The following is a 25,511-nucleotide window of genomic DNA, read 5'->3' as shown; positions in this document are numbered from 1 at the left end:
ATGAACGTCGTGCGGCGCCCGTCCAGGATACGGCACAACGGAGACACAGGCGCAGACATGCAGTAGGGACCCGTCCTAAAGGATTCTTTTTAGATTAAGACCCTGCGTAAACCTTTTTTACTGTCTCTTGTTGATACACATCCCCTGGTTTTTTCTGATATAACCAAAGGAGGAGGCTGGCGTCTTGGCATGTGGCCACGTCAGAATTTTTGCACGTACCTGGACATTAGGGTCTTTTTTTAATAAAGAGTGTTGTTTTGCCTGCACTCATAAAGACCGAACACCTTAGGGAGTGTTCGGCGTCGCGAGTTTTGGCATTATATGCATCAGCTCCGAATCATGTCTTTGGTCAAATGTTGGGTTGCCCGGCTCCTGAGTTCCGCTACCTTACGTTCCGCTCTATCGGCTAAGGTAGCACTAGGAGAACTACTGCGATTGTTCCCCGGTTCGGCCGAGCGAGCACCTCAGTAGAGAAAGCCGAAAACTGACTGTCATGATGTAGCGTGAGACTGGTCAGCCACTCGATGACCTATCGGAATCTATCGGATTCCTCCGCTTTAACGAAGGGCCGCTTCCCGGTCAGGCACATACGCGCCCCGAACTCGGATGAGCGCAGTCGCCACCAAGGAGCTACTTAAATAGTCTCACTATCAAGCTCCTATGGCTAAGTGAAAGTGTTAAAGCATTATAGTCCGGTTGCCTGGCCCGCTGCGCTATCACCTCCTTTGTAGGACCAAGACGTTGGGTTAAGTGTGAAAATGCGTCTTCTGCGAGCACCCCCGCACTATGTGCGTGGGGGCTGAAGCCAACGACTGCCATCTTTCATATTATATATATATATATATATTAAAATGGCCGCACAGGAGGTGTTCCCAATACTTGAAGGCACAAGTATAAAAAGGCCACTACTGTTTATCAAAATATTACTTTATAATTACATATGCTATCATAACATAGCATCTTTCGGGCACTGCGTCTCGATTACACGAGCGCCTTCAAGGACTTCCTGAAAATAGTGCTCGGAGGGTACTCGGCTTTTGTCCGAATCTTGGGACGCAACAACGGTGGTCTCCATCTCTGCCCAGTATGTCTTGACACGGGCAAGAGCCATCCGTGCACCCTCTATGCATGCTGACCTCTTCATTACATTAATATGCGGCACCGCGTCAAGGAACTGCTGCACCAAGCTGAAATAACTCTTCGGCTCCGATCTCCCCGGCCATAGATGACCCATGACGTACTTCATGGCGAGTCCGGACAACCTATTCAGTTCGGCCCATTGAGCCAAATGATCGTCCACTGCCAGTGGACGCTCTGGATTGTGAAAGTGTTCGCGATCTTTCTGATCTCGAAAGTGTTCGGCCGCATCAGTAGCACTCGCTTCCAAATCCAGATAGGTATCCTCCACGCTCCACACCCGGTCCAATGGAGCAAACTTCGGGTCGCAAAATTTCCTTCGCGGCATAAAAGGCTTTCCAGCCGCAATCTGTTCGGCCTGACGCAGCTCCTCCTTCGCAGCTCTCACCGTAGAGCGCGCATCCTTGGCATTGGCAACAGCCTTCTCTAAGACCGTCTGTTTCGCCTGGTCTTCTATCTCAAGAAGTCTGCAACAGTCTGCAGTGCTTTTTAACTTTTCGGCCATCTTGGCCATCTCTTCCTTGCTTCGGCAATGAGCAGCCTGTTCGGCTCTCAGCTCTTCAAGGGCTTTCTTGGCAGCCGCATCACTTTCTCTGGCTTGTTCTTTAGCTCGGGCAAGTTCTGCCCTAAGACTCTCCACGGCGACCGCACCATCTGCGTCAAGCACACACATCGTAAGACACAGGCATAAAACTGTTCCTACCTGATGCAGCCCGAGGAATTACAAACCTTGACCCTCATCAAGCCGCTTGTTGAAAAGCGTGATGTCGGCATCTGCCACGTCCAGTTGCCGCTTTAGTTCAGCAAAATCGTCAGTTTGGCTCGATTCCGGACACCCTGCCGCCTACATTCAAAGGCGACATCTTAGACCTGGGATTATGATCCTCCGCGTGCCGTCATTTCTTGACGACGCACAGAGTCTCAGGGACTACTATCTACACAGGGCGCATCTTATTCATGCGCAACTGACAAAAGTATACATTATCTAATGTACCTCAAAACCCGTCAGTAAACTTTTGGCGGCCTCATGCAATCCGCTCTCTGCGGATAAGATCCTTTCAATCACCGTGCCCATCAATGCGCGGTGCTCCTCCGAGATAGAAGCTCGCCCCAGCAGAATCCTTAGCTCCTCCGGCCGAGCACCAGACGGTGCCGGGCTCGTCCCATGACCTCTTTCGAAGGCCGGACACGGAGAACCTCGGGGGGCTGCATATCTACCTTCCGCCCCTGCCAGATTCGGAGAAACCCTCCGCGACGACACCTCAGGGTCGCCCGCCTCGCTAGGCGGCACGGCAAGGGGAGGCGTCCCGCTCTCCATCATCTCCGGAAGGAGATCCCCCGAAGACGAGCTCTGCTAAGAAGGGCTGAGGTCCGAGCTACAAGGTAAAGGTTCGGTTAATCTTCTCAGATATAAATTAAGGATTTCCCTCATCCCTCAAAAGGAAAATCTTTCTCTACTTACGGCTCGCTGGAGGGCTGATCCCCTTGAGGGCGTAGTCTGACCGAAGAACTCCCCGGCGTCGGACCCTCTGACGAGGATTTTCTCCCCTGCTTCGAGGCCATGGTTTCCGGGTCGTCAGAGGCGGCTCTCTTCTTCCCCTTAGGAGAGGAATTGTCGGTTCCTCCCTTCGGAGCAGCCTCCTTCGAGGAGGCCATAGTTTCCTTGTCCTCCCCCTTGCTTCGCTCCAAAGGCATTATCTCCAGCATCCTGACTAGCATAGGATCCGGCCTGGTTTCGGGAAGGGGAGCCGGACACCTGATCGGCTTTGCCTTCGCTATCCACTCCTGTTTAAAAGGACGGTTCTTTTAGGGGCAAGTTTATGACAATTATACGGATAGAAGGTCCGGGCGCAAGGTTGCTTACTTGAGTATCCGGATGATTGCAGCTTAGGCCTGCGTCCTCGGTTAAATCCGGACACATCTCTTGTGATCCGAAGAACAGTTTATACATCTCCATGGGCGTTGCGCCCATAAAGTTCTGGAGAGCTCGCGGTCCCTCCGGATTAAACTCCCACAGGCGAAGGGGGCGACGTTTGCCTGGCAATATTCGGCGAATCAGCATGACCTGCATCACCTTGACCAGGCTGAGGTCTCCTTCCAAGAGATCCTTAATGCGGCCCTGTAACAAGGGCACGTCTTTGGGCAAACCCCAATTTAACCCTCTGTTAACCCATGACGCTAGCCGTGGTGGGGGACCCGAGCGAAAGGCAGGAAGCGCCACCCACTTGGCGCTCCGGGGAGCGGTGATATAAAACCACTCTCGTTGCCACAAGCCTAGCTCCTCTTGAAAAGAGCCCTCGGGCCACGGAGCATCAGCATTTTTGCTTATAACAGCGCCTCCGCACTCTGCGTGTCGTCCCTTGATCATCTTCGGCTCCACTTTGAAAGTCCTGAGCCACAATCCGAAGTGAGGGGTAACACGGAGGAACGCTTCGCATACAATGATAAACGAGGAGATATGGAGGATGGACTCCGGAGCTAAGTCGTGGAATTCCAGCCCGTAATAAAGCAGCAGTCCCCTCACAAAGGGGTCCATGGGGAAGCCCAACCCCTGAAGGAAGTGAGACACGAACACTATGCTCTCACCGGGCTGGGGACTGGGGATAGCCTGCCTTTGAGCAGGCAACCTGTGCGAAATTTCGGCGGTCAAGAACTTAGCCTCTCTCAACTTTAGCACGTCCTCCTCCGTGACGGAGGAGGGCATCCATCGGCCTTGAAGGTCAGAACCGGACATTGTCGAAGGTCCGAAGCGCCTGGAATCTGGAGCCTAGGGTGTGGAACTCGAGGCGACGGGCGAACTCACTTGAGATTGAAAAAAGGAGTAAGGCCCTGGTCTCTTTATAAGAGGTTGAATACCAGGAGCCCTCCCCGTAACCGTTTGGGACTCGCCTTTAATTGAGAAAACATGCTAACGGGCACGATTGGGTTACCCATGTCTATATTGATGAGAATCCCGCAAAAGGGGGGCAGACGATCTCTGCTTTGACAAGACGTGCCAAGGAAACTGCCTCGCAAAACACGCTGAGGTGGAAAAGTAAAAACGATTTGAGTAAAGGACTTGGCTGTGGTGTGATGACGCACTGCGGAATACGTTAGCAGATTTGATTTGTGTTAATATTATTCTCTCTACGGCAATATGTGGAAGCTTATTTTACAGAGCCGGACACTACTCTTGGTATTTACAAACTTCTATGAAGGACTTGGAGGAGGAACCCGCCTTGCAATGTCGAAGACAATTTGCGCGCCGGACTCGTTGTCATTGAAGCCTGGTTCAGGGGCTACTGAGGGAGTCCTGGATTAGGGGGTGTTCGGGTAGCCGGACTGTACCTTCAGCCGGACTCCTAGACTATGAAGATACAAGATTGAAGATTACGTCCCGTGTCCGCATGGGACTTTCCTTGGCGTGGAAGGCAAGCTTGGCGATGCGGATATTCAAGATCTCCTACCATTGTAACCGACTCTATGTAACCCTAACCCTATCTAGTGTCTATATAAACCGGAGGGTTTTAGTCCGTAGGACAACTTCATCAACTCCATATACAACAATCATACCATAGGCTAGCTTCTAGGGTTTAGCCTCCTTGATCTCGTGGTAGATCTACTCTTGTACTACCCATATCATCAATATTAATCAAGCAGGACGTAGGGTATTACCTCCATCAAGAGGGCCCGAACCTGGGTAAAACATCGTGTTCCCTGCCTCCTGTTACCATCCAGCCTAGACGCACAGTTCGGGACCTACTACCCGAGATCCGCCGGTTTTGACACCGACACTAGCAAAGATAACCAATCATACATAAAAGAATTCAGAGAAGATTCAAATGTTGTTCATAGATAAACTTGATCATAAACCCACAATTCAACGGTCTCAACGAACACACCACAAAAAGAGGATTACATCGAATAGATCTCCACAAGAGAGGGGGAGAACTTTGTATTGAGATCCAAAAAGAGAGAAGAAGCCATCTAGCTAATAACTATGGACCCGTAGGTCTGAGGTAAACTACTCGCACTTCATCGGAGAGGCTATGGTGTTGATGTAGAAGCCCTTCGTGATCGATGCCCCTCCGGTGGAGCTCCGGAGCAGGCCCCAAGATGGGATCTCGTGGATACAGAAAGTTACGCCGGTGGAATTAGGGTTTTGGCTCCTGTTCTGATCGTTTGGGGGTACGTAGGTATATATAGGAGGAAGAAGTACGTCGGTGGAGCAACAGGGGGCCCACGAGGGTGGAGGGCGCGCCTGGGGGTAAGCGTGCCCCCTACCTCGTGGCCTCCCTGTTGGTTGCTTGATGTAGGGTCCAAGTCTCCTGGATCATGTTCGGTGAGAAAATCACGTTCCCGAAGGTTTCAATCCGTTTGGACTCCGTTTGATATTCCTTTTCTTCGAAACCCTAAAATAAGCAAGAAAAACAACAATTCTGGGCTGGGCCTCCGGTTAATAGATTGGTCCACAAATAATATAAAAGTGGAAAATAAAGCCCAATAATGTCCAAAACAGTAGATAATATAAAATGGAGCAATCAAAAATTATAGATACGTTGGAGACGTATCAAGCATCCCCAAGCTTAATTCCTGCTCATCCTCGAGTAGGTAAATGATAAAAATAGAATTTTTGATGTGGAATGCTACTTGGCATAATTTCAATGTAATTCCTCTTAATTGTGGCATGAATATTCAGATCCGAAAGATTCAAGATAAAAATTTAATATTGACATAGAAATCATAATACTTCAAGCATACTAACTAAGCAATTATGTCTTCTCAAAATAACATGGCCAAAGAAAGTCCATCCCTAAAAAATCATATAGTTTAGTCATGCTCCATTTTCGTCACACAAGAATGCTCTCATCATGCACAACCCCGATGACAAGCCAAGCAATTGTTTCATATTTTAGTAATCTCAAACTTTATAAACCTTCACGCAATACATGAGCGTGAGCCATGGATATAGCATTATGGGTGGAATAGAGTATAATGATAGGGGTTATGTGGAGAAGACAAAAAAGGAGAAAGTCTCACATCAACGAGGCTAATCAATGGGCTATGGAGATGCTCATCGATTGATGTTAATGCAAGGAGTAGGGATTGCCATGCAACAGATGCACTAGAGCTATAAATGTATGAAAGCTCAACAAAAGAAACTAGTGGGGGTGCATCCAACTTGCTTACTCACGAAGACCTAGGGCACTTGAGGATGCCCATTGTTCGAATATACAAGCCAAGTTCTATAATGAAAAATTCCCACTAGTATATGAAAATGACAAAACAAGGGACTCTCTATCATGAAGATCATGGTGCTACTTTGAAGCACAAGTGTGGAAAAAAGATAGTAGCATTGTCCCTTTTTATTTATATATATTTTTTGGGCCTTCATTTTTTGTATTTGGCCTTTATCTTTTTTTATTGGGACAATGCTCTATTAAATTACGATCATCACACTTCTATTTATTTACAACTCAATGATTACAACTCGATACTACAACAAGGTATGACTCTATATGAATGCCTCCGACGGTGTACCGGGATATGCAATGAATCAAGTGTGACATGTATGAAAAATTATGAACGGTGGCTTTGCCACAAATACGATGTCAACTACATGATCATACAAAGCAATATGACAATGATGAACGTGTCATGATAAACAGGATGGTGGAAAGTTGCATGGCAATATATCTCAAAATGGCTATGGAAATTCCATAATAGGTAGGTATGGTGGCTGTTTTGAGGAAGATATAAGGAGGTTTATGTGTGAAAGAGTGTATCATATCACGGGGTTTGGATGCACCGGTGAAGTTTGCACCAACTCTCAATGTGAGGAAGGGCAATGCACGGTACCGAAGAGGCTAGCAATGATGGAAGGGTGAGAGTGCGTATAATCCATGGACTCAACATTAGTCATAAAGAACTCACATACTTATTGCAAAAATCTACAAGTCATCAAAAACCAAGCACTACACGCATGCTCCTAGGGGGATAGATTGGTAGGAGAAGACCATCGCTCGTCCCCGATCGCCACTCATAAGGAAGACAATCAAAGAACACCTCATGTTCCAAATTTGTTACATAATGTTTACCATACGTGCATGCTACGGGACTTGAAAACTTCAACACAAGTATTTCTCAATTTCACAACTACTCAACTAGCACAACTTTAATATCACTACCTCCATATCTCAAAACAATCATCAAGCATCAAACTTCTCTTAGTATTCAACACACTCATAAGAGAATTTTATTATTAATCTTGTATGCCTAACATATTAGGATTATTTAAGAAAATTACCATGCTATTTAAGACTCTCAAAATAATCTAAGTGAAGCATGAGAGATCAATAGTTTCTATAAAACAAATCCACCACCGTCCTCTAAAAGATAGAAGTGAAGTACTAGAGCAAAACTATATAACTCAAAAGATATAAGTGAAGCACATAGAGTATTCTAATAATTTCCGAATCGTGTGTGTCTCTCTCAAAAGGTGTGTACAGCAAATATTATTGTGGTAAACTAAAAAGCAAAGACTCAAATCATACAAGACGCTCCAAGCAAAACACATATCATGTGGTGAATAAAAATATAGCTCCAAGTAAAGTTACCGATAGAAGTAGACGAAAGAGGGGATGCCTTCCGGGGCATCCCCAAGCTTTGGCTTTTAGGTGTCCTTAGATTATCTTGGGGGTTCCATGTGCATCCCCAATCTTAGGCTCTTGCCACTCCTTGTTCCATAATCCATCAAATCTTTACCCAAAACTTGAAAACTTCACAACACAAAACTTAAAGTAGAAAATCTCGTGAGCTTCGTTAGCGAAAGAAAACAAAAGACCACTTCAAGGTACTGTAATGAACTCATTCTTTATTTATATTGGTGTTAAACCTACTGTATTCCAACTTCTATATGGTTTATAAACTATTTTACTAGCCATAGATTCATCAAAATAAGCAAACAACACACGAAAAACAGAATCTGTCAAAAACAGAACAGTATGTAGTAATCTGTATCTAGTGCAAGATCTGGAACCCTAAAAATTCTAAAATAAATCTCTGGACGTGAGGAATTTATTTATTAATCATCTGAAAAAATAATTAATTAAATATCACTTTCCAAATAAAAATGGCAGCAGTTCTCGTGCGCGCTAAAGTTTCTGTTTTTTACAGCAAGATTAACAAGACTTCCCCCAAGTCTTCCCAACGGTTCTACTTGGCACAAACACTAATTAAACATAAAAAACACAACAAAAAAAGAGTCTAGACAAATTATTTATTACTAAACAGGAGCAAAAAGCAAGGAATAAAAATAAAATTGGGTTGCCTCCCAACAAGCGCTAGCGTTTAACGCCTCTAGCTAGGCATAAAAAGCAAGGATAGATCTAGGTATTGCCATCTTTGGTAGGCAATCCATAAGTGGCTCTCATAATAGATTCATAAGGTAATTTAATTTTCTTTCTAGGAAAGTGTGCCATGCCTTTCCTTAACGGAAATTGGAATCTAATATTTCCTTCCTTCATATCAATAATTGCACCAATCGTTATAAGGAAAGGTCTACCAAGAATAATAGGACATGAAGCATTGCAATCTATGTCAAGAACGATAAAATATACGGGCACATAATTCCTATTTGCAACAATAAGAACATCATTAATTCTTCCCATAGGTTTCTTAATAGTGGAATCCGCAAGGTGCAAGTTTAGAGAGCAATCATCAAAATCACGGAAACCTAACAAATCACACAAAGTCTTTGGAATCGTGGAAACACTAGCACCCAAATCACACAAAGAATAGCATTAATGATCTTTAATTTTAATTTTAATTGTAGGTTCCCACTCATTATAAAGTTTTCTGGGGATAGAACCTTCCAACTCAAGTTTTTCTTCATAAGATTGCATCAAAGCATCAACGATATGTTTAGCAAACACTTTATTTTGGCTATAAGCATGAAGAGAATTTAGCACGGATTGCAACAAGGAAATACAATCTATCAAAGAGCAATTATCATAATTAAATCCCTTGAAATCCAAAATAGTAGGTTCATTAACATCTAGAGTTTTGATCTCTTCAATCCCACTTTTATCAAATTTAGCATCAAGATCTAAAAACTCCGAATTTTTGGAACGTCTTCTAGGTAAAGGTGGATCATATTCAGTGCCATCATTATCAAGATTCATATTGCAAAACAAAGATTTAATAGGGGACACATCAATAACTTGTAGATCTTCATCTTTATTATCATGGAAACTAGAAGAACACACTCTTATAAAGGAATCTTTCTTAGCACGCATCCTGCTGGTTTTTTCTTTGCACTCATCAATGGAAATTCTCATGGCTTTGAGAGACTCATTGATATCATGCTTAGGTGGAATAGATCTAACTTTCAAAGAATCAACATCAAGAGAAATTCTATCAACGTTCCTAGCCAACTCATCAATCTTAAGCAATTTTTCTTCAATCAAAGCATTGAAATTCTTTTGAGATGTAATAAATTATTTAATATTTGATTCAAAATCAGAGGGAATCTTATTAAAATTTCCATAAGAATTGTTGTAGGAATTACCATAATTATTAGAGGGATTGCTAGGATAAGGCCTAGGATTGAAGTTTCCTCTATACGCGTTGTTACCAAAATTGTTCCTACCAACAAAATTCACATCCATAGATTCATTATTATTGTCAATCAAAGTAGACAAAGGCATATCATTAGGATCAGAAGAAACACTTTTATTAGCAAATAATTTCATAAGTTCATCCATCTTTCCACTCAAAACATTAATTTCTTCTATCGCATGCACTTTCTTATTAGTAGATCTTTCAGTATGCCATTGAGAGTAATTAACCATAATATTATCTAGGAGTTTAGTAGCTTATCCTAAAGTGATTTCCATAAAAGTGCCTCCCGCGGCCGAATCTAAAAGATTTCTAGAAGCAAAATTCAATCCGGCATAAATTTTTTGTATAATCATCCACAAATTCAAACCATGAGTAGGGCAATTATGTATCATTAATTTCATCCTCTCCCAAGCTTGTGCAAAATGTTCATGATCAAGTTGCTTAAAATTCATAATATCCTTTCTAGGAGAGATGATCTTAGCGGGAGGAAAATACTTAGAGATAAAAGCATCTTTGCACTTATTCCACGAATCAATACTATTTTTAAGCAAAGACGAAAACCAAGCTTTAGCACGATCTCTAAGCGAAAAAGGAAATAGCTTCAATTTAACAATATCATTATCCACATCTTTCTTCTTTTGCATATCACAAAAATCAACGAAGCTATTTAGATGGGTAGCAGCATCTTCACTAGGAAGGCCAGAAAACGGATCTTTCATGACAAGATTCAGCAAAGCAGCATTAATTTCACAAGATTCAGCATCGGTAAGAGGAGCAATCGGAGTGCTAATAAAATCATGGTTGTTGGTATTGGTAAAGTCACACAATTTGGTATATCTTGAGCCATCGTGACAAGCAAGCAATCCGACACACAAGCAAACAAGAAACGAGCAAAAAGAGGCAAATAGAGAAAGAGAGGGAGGATAGAGAGAGAGAGGGCGAATAAAACAACAAGGGTGAAGTGGGGGAGAGGAAAACGAGAGGCAAATGGAAAATAATGTAATGCGGGAGATAAGGGTTTTGTGATGGGTACTTGGTATGTCTTGACTTTTGCGTAGACGTCCCCGGCAACGGCGCCAGAAATCCTTCTTGCTACCTCTTGAGCACTTGCGTTGTTTTTCCCTTGAAGAGGAAAGGGTGATGCAACAAAGTAGCGTAAGTATTTCCCTCGGTTTTTGAGAACCAAGGTATCAATCCAGTAGGAGGCCACGCACGAGTCCCTCGTACCTACACAAAAAAATAAATCCTCGCAACCAGCACGATAAGGGGTTGTCATTCCCTACACGGCCACTTCCGAGAGTGAGATCTGATAGATATGATAAGATAATATTTTTGGTATTTTTATGATAAAGATGCAAAGTAAAATAAAAGGCAAAGGAAATAAATAAGCATTGGAAGATTAATATGATAAAAGATAGACCCGGGGGCCATAGGTTTCACTAGTGGCTTCTCTCGAAAGCATAAGTATTCACGGTGGGTAGACAAATTACTGTTGAGCAATTGACAGAATTGAGCATAGTTATGAGAATATCTAGGTATGATCATGTATATAGGCATCACGTCCAAGACAAGTAGACCGACTCCTGCCTGCATCTACTACTATTACTCCACACATCGACCGCTATCCAGCATGCATCTAGAGTATTAAGTTCATAAGAACAGAGTAACGCCTTAAGCAAGATGACATGATCTAGAGGGATAAACTCATGCAATATGATGAAAACCCCATCTTGTTATCCTCGATGGCAACAATACAATACGTGCCTTGCTGCCCCTACTGTCACTGGGAAAGGACACCGCAAGATTGAACCCAAAGCTAAGCACTTCTCCCATTGCAAGAAAGATCAATCTAGTAGGCCAAACCAAACTGATAATTCAAAGAGACTTGCAAAGATAACTAATCATACATAAAAGAATTCAGAGAAGATTCAAATGTTGTTCATAGATAAACTTGATCATAAACACACAATTCATCGGTCTCAACAAACACACCGCAAAGAGAAGATTACATCGAATAGATATCCACAAGAGAGGGGGAGAACTTTGTATTGAGATCCAAAAAGAGAGAAGAAGCCATCTAGCTGATAACTATGGACCCGTAGGTCTGAGGTAAACTACTCACACTTCATCGGAGAGGCTATGGTGTTGATGTAGAAGCCCTCCGTGATCGATGCCCCCTCCGGCGGAGCTCCGGAACAGGCCTTGAGATGGGATCTCATGGATACAGAAAGTTACGGCGGTGGAACTAGGGTTTTGGCTCATGTTCTGATCGTTTGGGGGTACGTAGGTATATATAGGAGGAAGAAGTACGTCGGTGGAGCAATAGGGGGCCCACGAGGGTGGAGGGCGTGCCTGGGGGGATAGGCGTGCCCCTACCTCGTGGCCTCCCTGTTGGTTGCTTGTCAGTGGAGCAACAGGGGGCCCACGAGGGTGGAGGGCGCGCCTGGGGGGATAGGCGTGCCCCTACCTCGTGGCCTCCCTGTTGGTTGCTTGACGTAGGCTCCAAGTCTCCAGGATCATGTTCGGTGAGAAAATCACGTTCCCGAAGGTTTTCATTCCGTTTGACTCCGTTTGATATTCCTTTTCTTCGAAACCCTAAAATAGGCAAAAAACAGCAATTCTGGGCTGGGCCTCCGGTTAATAGGTTAGTCCAAAAATAATATAAAAGTGGAAAATAAAGCCCAATAATGTCCAAAATAGTAGATAATATAGCATGGATCAATCAAAAATTATAGATACGTTGGAGACGTATCAGATGTGCATATTCCCGTAGAGGTAACCTAGTGTTATTCGAAAATTCTTCGGTTTCATGTTATTCGAAATGAGTTTGTTAACAAGACCTGATCAACCTTGTTAGTGGAAACCTTTTGATGAGCATGAGATGGAGGAAGTTAGAAAACACAACTCTCTGTACCCTCTTTTTACTCCTGTTATTTATATTAAATAAAGCAAAAATAGTTTTTTTATCTGTTTTCTGAATTATCTATGCAATAAAAATACCCCGAAAAAAAAGTTCTACAAATGTCCTGAAATTTAAATATAATTTTTTCTAGAATATTTGAGAATATCTGGCACTGAGAACACAACAGTGGGAGCAGCCACGTGCCCACGAGGGTGGAGGGCGCGCCCACCCCCTGGATGCGCCCCCTGCCTCGTGGACCCCACGTGGGTCCCCTCCACTTATTCCAGCCACCACACACTCCTTCTTCCTCCCAAAAAAAACACTAGCCAGCTCAGACCCGAGTTCTTGCTCATCTTGCTGCCATTTTTGATCTCCTTGCTCAAAGCTCCTCTCACAAAACTACTTTGGGGGATTGTTCTTTGGTATGTGACTCCTCCAATGGTCCAATTAGTTTTTGGTCTAGTGCCTTATTCATTGCAATTTTTTTCTGCTTATGTGACCTTGTTCTTGAGCTTGCATGTCAAATTTATGTGGTCAAAAGTAGTTTTACTGCATGATATAGCCTCTAGGCACTTGTAGGAGTAGTTACTATCAATCTTGTTGAGTTTTGTTCACTTTTATTTTAAGTTACTAAAATTTAGAGAAATTTTCAGAAAAAGATGAAGAGATTTTTGAGGGGCTCATCGAGCCTAAGCTCGAAGGATAAGCAAAGTGAAGAGAACAAGAAGCCCAAGTATAATCTCCCTCGTACTGCGGAGGTTCGGCCATGTGAATGGCCTTGTGATGAGTTCTTGAAAGAGGACGGGATTCATGAAGATTTTTATCATTTGGCTGAGAATGCAGGCCTCACCGCCTTCCTCCATGACCAGCATGAACAGTACCTCTTACTCACCAATATCTTTGTGCAAAATTTTCATTTTCATGCTAGGAGATCAACGCCTTCGGTGGAATTTTATTTATATGATGAGCATAAGGAGATGTCACTTTATGATTTTTGCCGGGTCTGTTTGATACCCTTTGAGGGCAGCATAGAGGAACCACATCGTAATGATGTGGAGGGATTCGTTGATATGATTGTTGTAGGGGAAACGAGGAAAGTTTCTGATGCGAGAATCACTAGCATACATTTCCCTATTTAACGTTACTTGGCAATATTTGCTAGTAGATGCTTAATTGGCTGCGGGAACTGTGGGAACCTTAGTGCTCCTGATATTGCTATTTTGCGCCATGCCTTGTTTCATGATACTACTTTGAGCTTAGGTGCTATTGTTGCTAGACGGTTCAATCTGAATCATACAAAGGGCCCCGTCCTCGGAGGCATCTTTGCCTCGCGCCTTGCTACACACTTTAACATACCCATCAGGCATTATGAGAAAGAGGAAAAGTTACTGCCTCCTATTGCTCTAGGTTATAAGAGTATGGTAGCACATGAGTTTATTGTTAAGGATAAAAATAGGACACTCAAATATAAATTGATATTTAACAAAAAATATTGTGAGTTTATTACCTTGCCTGCTCCCTCTTTGTTTAACATATTTTCAGGCATATACCTTGTTCCGCCGGAGGACATTCATGTCTACCGGAGCCAGATGTCAGCTGCAGAGCCGGAGCCACCATCTGACCCTCACCGTCAGTCCGTTTACTAGTGGAATCCGGAGGAGATCGCCAGCCAGTGGCAATCTGAGGACCCTTCTCAGTACGACCCCAACTACAGTTTTGGTCCATGGGCATAGACCAACTTAGGCCAAAAGCCTAAGCTTGGGAGAGTATGTATTTCTCACCGACATTACATTCATGTTCACACACTCATGCCAATTGTCGGTGCTCATACTTTTTCATTGTATCATCCATGCTAGTTTATTTTCTTTTTAAGCTTTCTTCTTGTGTGTTTGAAAAACCTTAAGAAAAACAAAAAATTAGTTGTAGATTTTAGCAAGTTTACTTTCCATGCTGGTAGTAGTAGTAATTAAAAGAAAACCCAAAAAGATTTCTCGTTCTTCTTTTGCATGTTGGGAGCTTTCCCGTGTAAATAGTTTTATTTCTTTTCTTTCCTTTGGGGGTCGAGAGGAGAAGACCATGATGAAAATGTTGAGTGGCTCTCATATGCATTATTGTTGATCTAACAAAGAGCCCATATTACCCTGTCTTCTCCCATGAATTGAATGCTTGTAGATTCCAGCTTAGTCCAATGCACGTGCACTATTATTATTATCCACACTATTCGGTCATGCAAGTGAAAGGCAATAATGATGATATATGATGAACTGATTGAGATGAGAAGAGCTGGTATGAACTAGACCTCTCTTGTTTTTCTAAATATGATTAGTTCATTGTTCCTGATTCAGCCTATTATGAAAGAAACATGTTTGCAATGACAATAAGAGATTGTAGTTGCTTATGCCATGCTTAATTAGCTAGGAGTTTATAATGGTTTACCTTGCGTGCCAATATGCTATTAAAATGGTTGTGATGTGGTATGTAGGGTGGTACCCTCCTTTGAACGATTCGAGTGGCTTGACTTGGCACATGTTCACGCATGTAGTTGAAACAAAATCAACATAGCCTCTACGATATTTATGTTCATGGTGCATTATATCCTACTCATGCTTCCATTCGGTGTTGATTAATTTTAATGCATGTTCATGACTGTTGTCGCTCTCTAGCTGGTCGCTTCCCAGTCTTTTTCTAGCCTTCACTTGTACTAAGCGGGAATACTGCTTGTGCATCCAACTCCATAAACCCCAAAGTTATTCCATATGAGTCCACCATACCTACCTATATACGGAATCTACCTGCCGTTCCAAGTAAATTTGTATGTGCCAAACTCTAAACCTTCAAATAAACATTTTGTTTTGTATGCTCGAATAGCTCATGTATCAACTAGGGTTGTCTATATCCTCCATGCTAGGAGGGTTATTCTCAAGAGGAGTGGACTCCGCTCCTCATTCACGAGAAAATGGCTGGTCACCGGGACCCAGTCCCATGCTCAAATCAAATCAAAATAATTGCAAACAAAACTCCCCTGGGATTGTTGTTAGTTGGAGGCACCCATTGTTTCGGGCAAGCCATGGATTGATGCTTGTTGGTGGTGGGGGAGTATAAACTTTACCATTCTTCTTGAGAACCGCCTATAATGTGTGTACCATGGAAGATATGGAGATCTCTCGGTTGTTATGTTGACAATGAAAGTATACCGCTCAAAATATTATTCATATCTATTTCAAAATCGAGCTCTGGCACCTCTACAAATCCCTGCTTCCCTCTGTGAAGGGCCTATCCATTTACTTTTATGTTGAGTCATCATCCTCTTATTAAAAACACCAGTTGGAGAGCAGCGCTGTCATTTGCATCCATTACTGTTAGTTTACATTGAGTATGACTGTGACTGGATCTCTTTTACCATGAATTACAATGTCTAGTCAGTCCTTGATTTTTAATGGTGCTCTGCATTTATGTTTTGCGGTCTCACAAAGGGCTAGCGAGATACCATCTTGTTATATCATATCATGATTGTTTTGAGAAAGTGTTTTCATCTGAGATTTGTTATTATTGCTCGCTAGTTGATTATGCCATTGATATGAGTAAACATGAGACCTAAGTGTTATTGTGAATATGGTTAGTTCATAATCTTTGCTGAAAACTTGAATGCTGGCTTTACATATTTACAACAACAAGAGCAAACCGAAGTTTGTAAAAGATTTTCTTTATCACTTTCAGTTTATCAACTGAATTGCTTGAGGAAAAGCAAAGGTTTAAGCTTGGGGGAGTTGATACGTCTCCGTCGTATCTACTTTTCCAAACACTTTTGCCCTTGTTTTGGACTCTAACTTGCATGATTTGAATGGAACTAACCCGGACTGACGCTGTTTTCAGCAGAATTGCCATGGTGTTATTTTTGTGCAGAAATAAAAGTTCTCGGGATGACCTGAAAATCAACAGAGATTATTTCTGGAATATATAAAAAATACTGGCAAAATGATCCACGTCAGGGGGCCCACACCCTGTCCACGAGGGTGGGGGCGCACCCCCCTGCCTCGTGGGCCCCCTGATGCTCCACCGACCTCAACTCCAACTTCATATATTCGTGTTCGGGGAGAAAAAAATCAGAGAGAAGGATTCATCACGTTTTACGATACGGAGCCGCCGCCAAGCCCTAAACTCTCTCGGGAGGGCTGATCTGCGGTCCGTTCAGGGCTCCGGAGAGGGGAATCCGTCACCATCGTCATCATCAACCTTCCTCCATCACCAATTTCATGATGCTCACCGCCGTGAGTGAGTAATTCCATCATAGGCTTGCTGGACGGTGATGGGTTGGATGTGATTTATCATGTAATCGAGTTAGTTTTGTTAGGGTTTGATCCCTAATATCCACTATGTTCTGAGATTGATGTTGCCATGACTTTGCTATGCTTAATGCTTGTCACCAGGGCCCGAGTGCCATGATTTCAGATCTGAACCTATTATGTTTTCATGAATATATGTGAGTTCTTGATCCTATCTTGCAAGTCTATAGTCACCTATTATGTGTTATGATCCGTTAACCCCAAAGTGACAATAATCGGGATACTTACCGGTGATGACCGTAGTTTGAGGAGTTCATGTATTCACTATGTATTAATGCTTTGGTCCGGTACTCTATTGAAAGGAGGCCTTAATATCACTTAGTTTCCGATAGGACCCCGCTGCCACGGGATGGTAGGACAAAAGATGTCATGCAAGTTCTTTTCCATAAGCACGTATGACTATTCAGAATACATGCCTACATTACATTGATGAACTGGAGCCAGTTCTGTGTCACCCTATGTTATAATTGTTGCATGATCAATCACATCTGACATAATTCTCCATCACCGATCCAATGCCTACGAGCTTTTCCTATATTGTTCTTCGCTTATTTACTTTCGCGTTGCTACTGTTACAATCACTATAAAACCAAAAATATTACATTTGCTACCGTTACCACTAATATCATATTACTTTGCTACTAAACACTTTGCTGCAGATATTAAGTTTCTTGGTGTGGTTGAATTAACAACTCAGCTACTAATACTTGAGAATATTCTTTGACTCCCCTTGTGTCGAATCAATAAATTTGGGTTGAATACTCTACCCTCGAAAACGGTTGCAATCCCCTATACTTGTGGGTTATCAACGACCAGCAGAAGGGGCCCCCAACGGTGACTAATGCGCACGGGGAGACAACAAGTTCATATACGCCAAAACACGCAGCACATGCAGGCATTGGCTGGGCTGAGACATAGGTACAGTTTTTGGTTGCATACACTTAGTGTGATTAAGAGTTAACAGCTACAGTAGAGTGCCTCGGCAACTATGGTGGACGGCGGCCATGACGCCGCGTCCGATGCGAGAAGCACTGAGTCGTGAGCAAGCAATCTCGACGGCAGCGCGGCAAACCCATCGAGGACGAGAGGAACGACACCGGCAGCGGCAAGTGTAGTAGGACGCGGGAGAGTAGTCTGAGAGGAACGACGCCGATACCGGTATTAGTGTAGTAATATGTGAGAGAAGAGGCTGATGAGTGTTATTTTTACACTACACTAACCTGATTTTAAACTGAAATGTTTCAAAAACCGAGATATTCGCTCTGATATTGCTACTAATGACTAATGAATGCAAAATATTCCAATATTGGATCTTTATTTTGTTTCCACAGGAAACAGACTATTTATGGATGAAATCAATCCAATACATGGAAAGGAGTAAAGCGGGGATAGAGGAGATTAAGTGGGAGGCGCACCAGAGGAAACAGAGCAAAAGACGCCCATACAAGCGGGCAGTCGTATGGCGTGGTAACCGAGGTGTCTGATCCACCTGAACAACCTTTATAAAGGGGTTGATGCCAAATGAGCAACATAACATCGCAGAACAAGCTAGTCATCGTCATCTTCACCATAGCCAACTCCATTTCCCATCTCCATAGCCACAACCTTCACCACCACCATAGTTCTCAGCAATCTAGTCATACTTGTAACAGTGTATCACTCATGACATTCATTATAATACTCCCTCTGTTCCGAATTACTTGTCGCAGGTATGAATGTATCTAGATGTATTTTAGTTCTAGATACATCCATTTATGCGACTCGTAATTTGGAACGGAGGGAGTACATATTATCAATCAATCTTCATGATATGTTTTTTGATGAGTTTTTCATGTGATCTAATCTTCATATGTGAGTAGTTCGGTAAGGTCATGAGTTGAGACAAGGGCCTTGCAACCCGATGTATTTGTTGGAGGGATCAATATAAGTACTTTGAATTAACATCTCGTATGTGTAGCATAAAATTGTTCCATAGTTGTCTCATGTCTCATTTGTGTTCTTCATCCCTGTAGGTACTCACAATCATGAAGAGCGAGTCACGGAGAGGCTAATGGTAGGGAGACCGTGAATAGTTATTCTGAACACCAATAACAAAAAGGTTTAGTACAATAACACAGATCATATCCTTGGGGATTCAAGAGGTGTAGTCATTAAACGCCCAATGCGTTTGTCTGGTTATTGCAACCTTAATTATCGGGCAACGCCGCGTGACGGATAGGGCCTTCGGTTGGACATCCGACTTGATGCAGGACACGTGTCGGTCAAGACGTAATTTGGACACATCCCCTACTTTGATACATAGCAAGCATATCTTGATGGATGACTTCCAAAGCACAAATTAAGATCACGATGGTCCCGACACAAATATATGGTTGTAAGCATAAGTCCTCATACCCATGCTTATTTTTATTATATATGCTTTCAGTGTTAGCTTGATTTATGATTCGGTCGAAAGCTGGAATTTAATTCTCTAGCAAAAGCTTGTTTGAGACCCTAGTTTAAAGGGAACCTTACTATCGTGGGTTCGATAACTCGGGGTCACCTTTTGGGGGAAACTATGAGAATTCTTTCTACTCCATTTACGGATCAATAAATGACGCCGGCGGCAGTGCCCATGTAGTAGGACACGGGAGAGGAGGCCGAGAGCAAAGACGTCGGCAGTGGTATCGGTGTAGTAGGACGTTGGAGAGGAGGCCGAGAGGAATGACGCCGGCAACGGTGCCTACGGAGTAGGACGCGAGAGAGAAGGCCAAGAGAAACGACGCCGATGATGGCACCAGTGTAGCAGGAAGCGGGAGAAGAGGCTTGGAGGAACGATTAGAAAGGTGAAGCAGGTTAAAGAGTGTCATTAAAAAGCCCACACATATACATATATGCATTCCGCGAGTAAGGTGTAGATCTACTAGTCTACGATCATCGAAATAGAAAACGTACAACACACGAGTCATACGAAACACCAAGATGAATCTAGTGGTGAAAGAAAATTCCAAACAGTCGCCCGAGTGTGAAGATTTTGTCAAAATCCGTCAAAAACCTTCAAACATTAGCATGCAATTAATGTTTATGGTCCATGGAATTCGGAACCGATTGTCTAAATGGAACCACAATGTTGATGTACATGTTTTTCATATAGAACATATCTCAAATCGAAGTATCTTTGTGTATATCAGAAGAGAAGAAGTTTAAGGGATGATTAGAACATAACGCATGAAAAAACACGTACGCCCATGTGCACCTGTGCACCAGGGTCACCAGCTGGCATCGAGCACACGTCGCAAGAACTCTCCACGCCGGCTTCATTGCATCCGTCGGGGCTGGCTCTTTGAAAACACTTGATTTGAGCGTTCCGTCACAAAGTCCAGAGTAGCAAATCCTATACGACGCCTTGAGCCCTAGTTTTTTCATTACTAGTGGTTGGGGCGCCACCTTATAGCGTCGCTTGAGAAAAAGTTGTGCGCATGTTTTTATTAAAAAAATACATGAAGTCCTAACCTCCATCTGGAAAAATATTTTAAAAAATCCTCACCTTCGTCTAAAAAAATAAGTAAAAACGAAAAGAAAAAAACACCAATGCAGCATACTAGCGAGCGCCACTTTACGTAGCCCTTTATTTAAAAAAAATATGAAGTCATCACCTTTCTAAAAAAGAAAAAAAACATTTAAAATATTTCTAACCTCAATCTAAAAATAATGTCCCAAAAGCTTTTTCACTGTGCGCTTCGCGCGATGCTTAATGGGTTTAATTTGCAAACGGCTCTGCCCTCTATGTTCTTGATCTAAATGGGCTGGCCCAAACACCCACAGGAAACTCCCATCTCCCGGTTCTAAGAAGCTCCCCAACTGTTTTTTTTTCTTCTATAAAAACTGTTTCTTTTTTTGAATCAGTTTTTGTTTAGTTTTTCCCCTTTTTTGTTTATTTTCTTTAATCTTTATTTTTTTTATTTTTTGTCCAAAATGCACAATCTTTTTCAAATTCAATGATTTTTTTAATCAAAATCAATGAACTCTTTTCAAATCAAGGAAGTTTTTTCAAATTTGATGTATTTTTCATCGATGAACTTTTCAAATTTGATGAAAATTTTAAAATTTGATGAACTTCTTTTTTCAAAACTGATGAATTATTCTCAAATTTGATGTTGTTTTTCAATTTTTTTCTTAACTCGATGATTTTGTTTTCAAATTTGATCAATTTTTTGTACTACTTTTAGATATATCAAAACAACAAACACCTTGCAACTCACAAATGCTTTCGGATAGCTTTGCCAGTTTGCTACCATTTAGGCACAAAAGGAGAATGTTGTAGAGATGCTTGAACTACTTGCATCTCACTCCAAATATCAGTGAATGCAATTTGATCTGATGTCTCCTCAGAGATAAATTATCCACCTCTGCATGCATCATTATGATGTAGAGGCCGGGGGTACACCTTCATTTCCAAAAAAAATTATCCACCTCAACTGACATATGGCGGACCATGTGTACGTACAAGTGTAAGGTCACACTGAGTGGCCTTTAAAAATAGAGCAGGGACTAAAACAAATAAAATTGTTGAAGGAGCACAACTCGTCATTCATTACATGTCATCTTCTTAGAAAATCACAGTCATGTCGTAAATACATTGACAATACTTTGGTAGCTGCTGGAACGCCATAAATATTGAGAGACAACCCTACAAACAGCCCCGTATAGCCCTGGCCTAGATATATAGTTAGCTCAACACCGAAAATTGCAACTACAAATTCAAAGCTTTGTCCGTCTCTGGTGCAGCTGCTATATGGACTGATCGGACGCAGAAGTGAGGTCAAATTTAGCCAGCTAATGACTGGCTTAGTGTTAGTGGCATATATACATCTCATATGAGTAGGATGCATTGGGAATATGAATTTAACAGCTATCTTCAGAGCGTCTACAGCGAGTGAGAAGACCACAAGCCTATCAGGCTAAGCAAGTTAATCTTGGCCACAGCACACTCTTTGCCGTCCTGATCAGGGCTAGATATGTGAATAATCAGCCCTTGATGTCCCTGTGGGTGGCTGGGTAGAAGAAGCTTTAGTTGGTCTTTGCTGGGAGAAAAAGGTTTAGTGGGTCGCTTCTTGTCCTGGTTTTCATCAAAACAACTCAACTGCACGAAATCATTGATCAACTTCACGTGAACCGGCCAAGGACATTTTTTTTAGTTAATACAAGGAAATCACCTCTGGACAGTCCCCGCGAAAAAACTGCCCGTAAACAAATAAAACTGCATCCAGCGAGCCTAGGAGAAATTGGTGCAGATAATCAAATAAGTAGGTCCATAGCTTTTAATCTGGCCTGCCAAACGCGGCACACAATTTTGAACAATTACTCTTTGTGGGAGTAACGAAGAACGAGTACTCATTTGGGAGCCTCGCAAGGGTCATCTGGGGAAGAGCGTGCCACTTGGCGTGCTCTCAGCCGCCACCACATGTCACGTTCCTCCGTTTTTTTTCGCACATGTTTTCGGGTTTTTCGATGTCTTTTTTTTGGTTTTCCACCAGTTTTTCTTAGCTTTTGGAAAAAAGTTGAAGAAAAAAAATATTCTTTTGTCAAAAAACATGTTTTTTCGCTTCCGCGCTCGTAAAAGAAAAATAAATGCATTTTCTTAATTTTTTTACTTTTGCGAGAGGCATGACCGTTCCTTCAGGAAACGAAAAAAAAATGAGTTTTTCCTTCCGCGATAGGCATGGCCGTGCCTCTCGGAAACGAAAAAAAATATGTTTTTTATTTTTTTCTCCTTCCGCGAGAGGCACATATTTGCTTTTGCGAAAGGTGCGGTCGTGCCTCTCGAAAAAGAAAAAAATATGTTTTCTTCCTTCTGTGCGAGGCACGATTTTATTTCTCGCGGAGGTAAATTTTTAGATTTCCGTGAAAGGTGCGGTCGTGCCTCATGGAAACGAATAAAACGTGTTTTTTCCTTCCTCAAAAGGCACGAGTTTACTTCTCGTGGAGGCACGGATGTGCTTACGCGAGAGGCATGACCGCACCTTTCGCAACAAGAGTATAGAGGGGAGAAACATCATATGATGCATCTATGTTAACAAAGCCCATGATATAGATCACGAGAGAGAGAGAGAGATTAAACACATAGCTACTGGTACAAACCCTCAGCCCCGAGGGTGGACTACTCCCTCCTCATCATGGTGGCCACGGGGATGATGAAGATGGTCACCGGAGATGATTCCCCCCTCTGGCAGGGTGCCGGAACGGGTCTAGATTAGTTTGCGGTGGCTACAGAGCCTTGCGGCGGGGGAACTTCTGATCTAGGTTAACCCTGAAGGATTTCAGAATATTTGAGAATTTATAGTGCAAAGAAGGGGTACGGGAGGTTTTACTCCATAAAAATTCTCTAAAAAGTTTCGCGGTGTTTGGACTCCGTTTGATATTGATTTTTCTGTGATGTGAAAAATAAGCAAAAAAATAGCAACTGACACTTGGCACTGGATCAATAGGTTAGTCCCTTGCTATAAAATGATTGTAAAACATCCAAAAATGATAATATAATAGCATGAATATTTCATAAATTATAGATATGTTGGAGACGTATCAGGAGGCACCCGAGGTGGGCACAACCCACCCAGGCATGCCTTGATGGGTTGTGCTCCACTCGGAGCACCCCTAGGCGCTTCTCCAGCCCATTGGATGTTTTTTGGTCCAAAAAAATCCATAAAAAGTTTCGTTGCGTTTGGACTCTGTTTGGTATTGATTTCATGCGATGTGAAAAAACATGCAGAAAATAACAACTGGCATTTGACACTATATCAATAGGTTAGTACCAGAAAATAATATAAAATGATTATAAAACATTAAAAATGATAATATAACAATATGGAACAATAAAAAATTATATATATATATTGGAGACCTATCATTGCTCCCTTCCAGAGGTGTTTTAAGCACCGTTCCATGCAGATCAAATCATGTTTACACATAACAAAATTGCCCGAAAACAAATAAAACTGTATAGCGAGCCTAGTTGAAATTGTTGCAGATAAACAAATATGTTGATCCATCTGGCCAGCCAAACGCGTCACACAATTTTGAACAGCTACTCTTCGTGGGAGCAACTAGCGAACGGTACTCTCAGCCGCCACGCAAGGATCATCTGGGCTGGGCGTGGCGCGCTCTCAGCCGCTGCCATGTGCCGTGATCCCTTTGATTTTTGTTTTCCACACGTATTTTCGGCTTTTTAGATGTTTTTCCTTTTTTTTGACTTCTCAGTTTTTCATCGGTCTTTCTTAGCTTTTGTACAAAAAACATTTTGGAAAAACATTGTTGCATGAAAAACATGTTTTTTTTGCTTCCGTGAGAGGCACAGCCGTCCTTCTCGTAAATGAAAAAAATGCATTTTCCTTTTTTTTTCACTTTCGCGAGAGGCACGACCATGCCTCTCGGAAACAAAAAAACACGTTTTTCCTTCCCCAAGAGACACGGTCGTGCCTCTTGGAAACGAAAAAAATATTTTTTTTCTTCCATGGGAGGCATGGATTTGCTTCTGCGGGAGGCATGGTCCTGCCTCTTGGAAACGAGAAAAACGTGTTTTTTTCTTCTTCCTTGAGATGCACGGATTTGCTTCTCGTGGAAGCACAGTCTTGCTTTTGCGAGAGCCATGGTCGTGCCTCATGAAAACGAAGTTTATTTCTCGTGGAGGAACAGATTTGCTTCCACCAGAGGCACATTGGTGCCTCTTTTCGGAAAGAAAAATAAACATTACATTGGTTCGGTTTTTTCGTAAAGTTTTTTGTCAAAACCTATCTATATGGAATCTAGTTTCTAAGATCTCGACGCGAGGAATAATTGTGAAATTGATTCGAGATTTGGACGCACGATTTAGAAGATAAAACGTTTTAAATAAACGAATCTACAAAAGAAAGAAAAACAGCATATTGCGACAAGTGGCTACAACGAAGCACCCTTAAAATCGCTCAGCACAAGAGCATCATCACGTATAGCTCCAGCGAACTGACTTATATGGGATGCTACACGGGACAACCCAAAATAACCTACCCGAGCACATACCACAAACGAGGTCCACACCGTGAATTTTTTAGAGGAGGCTCGCAAACCGAAGCCAAATCTGCCATATATGTGAGCACCGACGGGATTTACGGTTCCCGTCCCACAAATCCTTCGCCATCATCCGTCGCAATTCTCCCCCTTCGGCGTCAAATCTGCTCAGCTCCAGCAACGTATTCCATCCCATTTCTTCGTCCTTTCTCGCCGGAAATGTCGTCCGTGGGCTCTGCAGTGGAGGTGGTGGTGGTTTTGGCTGCCACAGTGGCTTCAGGTTCACCGGCTACAAGTGCCTCCACGACGACGAGGCCGGTGGCTCCGGCCTCCGCCCTCCCATGTCGGAGAGGCAAAGGGAGGCGGCGCGCAAACGCGACGCGAAGTCCCGCAGTGCCAGAGCGAGGTCGTGGGCGTGGAAGACCTTCATGCGCTGTAGCCGACTCTTCGACCCGAAGATCCAACGGCGGCACACGGTCGAGCGGGCATGGTCTGTGGCAAGTGTC

Source organism: Triticum urartu, chromosome 1A, assembly GCF_056163025.1.
Source record: "Triticum urartu cultivar PI428250 chromosome 1A, HENAU_Tu73, whole genome shotgun sequence".
Taxonomy (NCBI): Eukaryota; Viridiplantae; Streptophyta; class Magnoliopsida; order Poales; family Poaceae; genus Triticum; species Triticum urartu.
The sequence above is the reverse complement of the archived record's forward strand: the minus strand, read 5'-3'. Positions refer to the sequence as shown.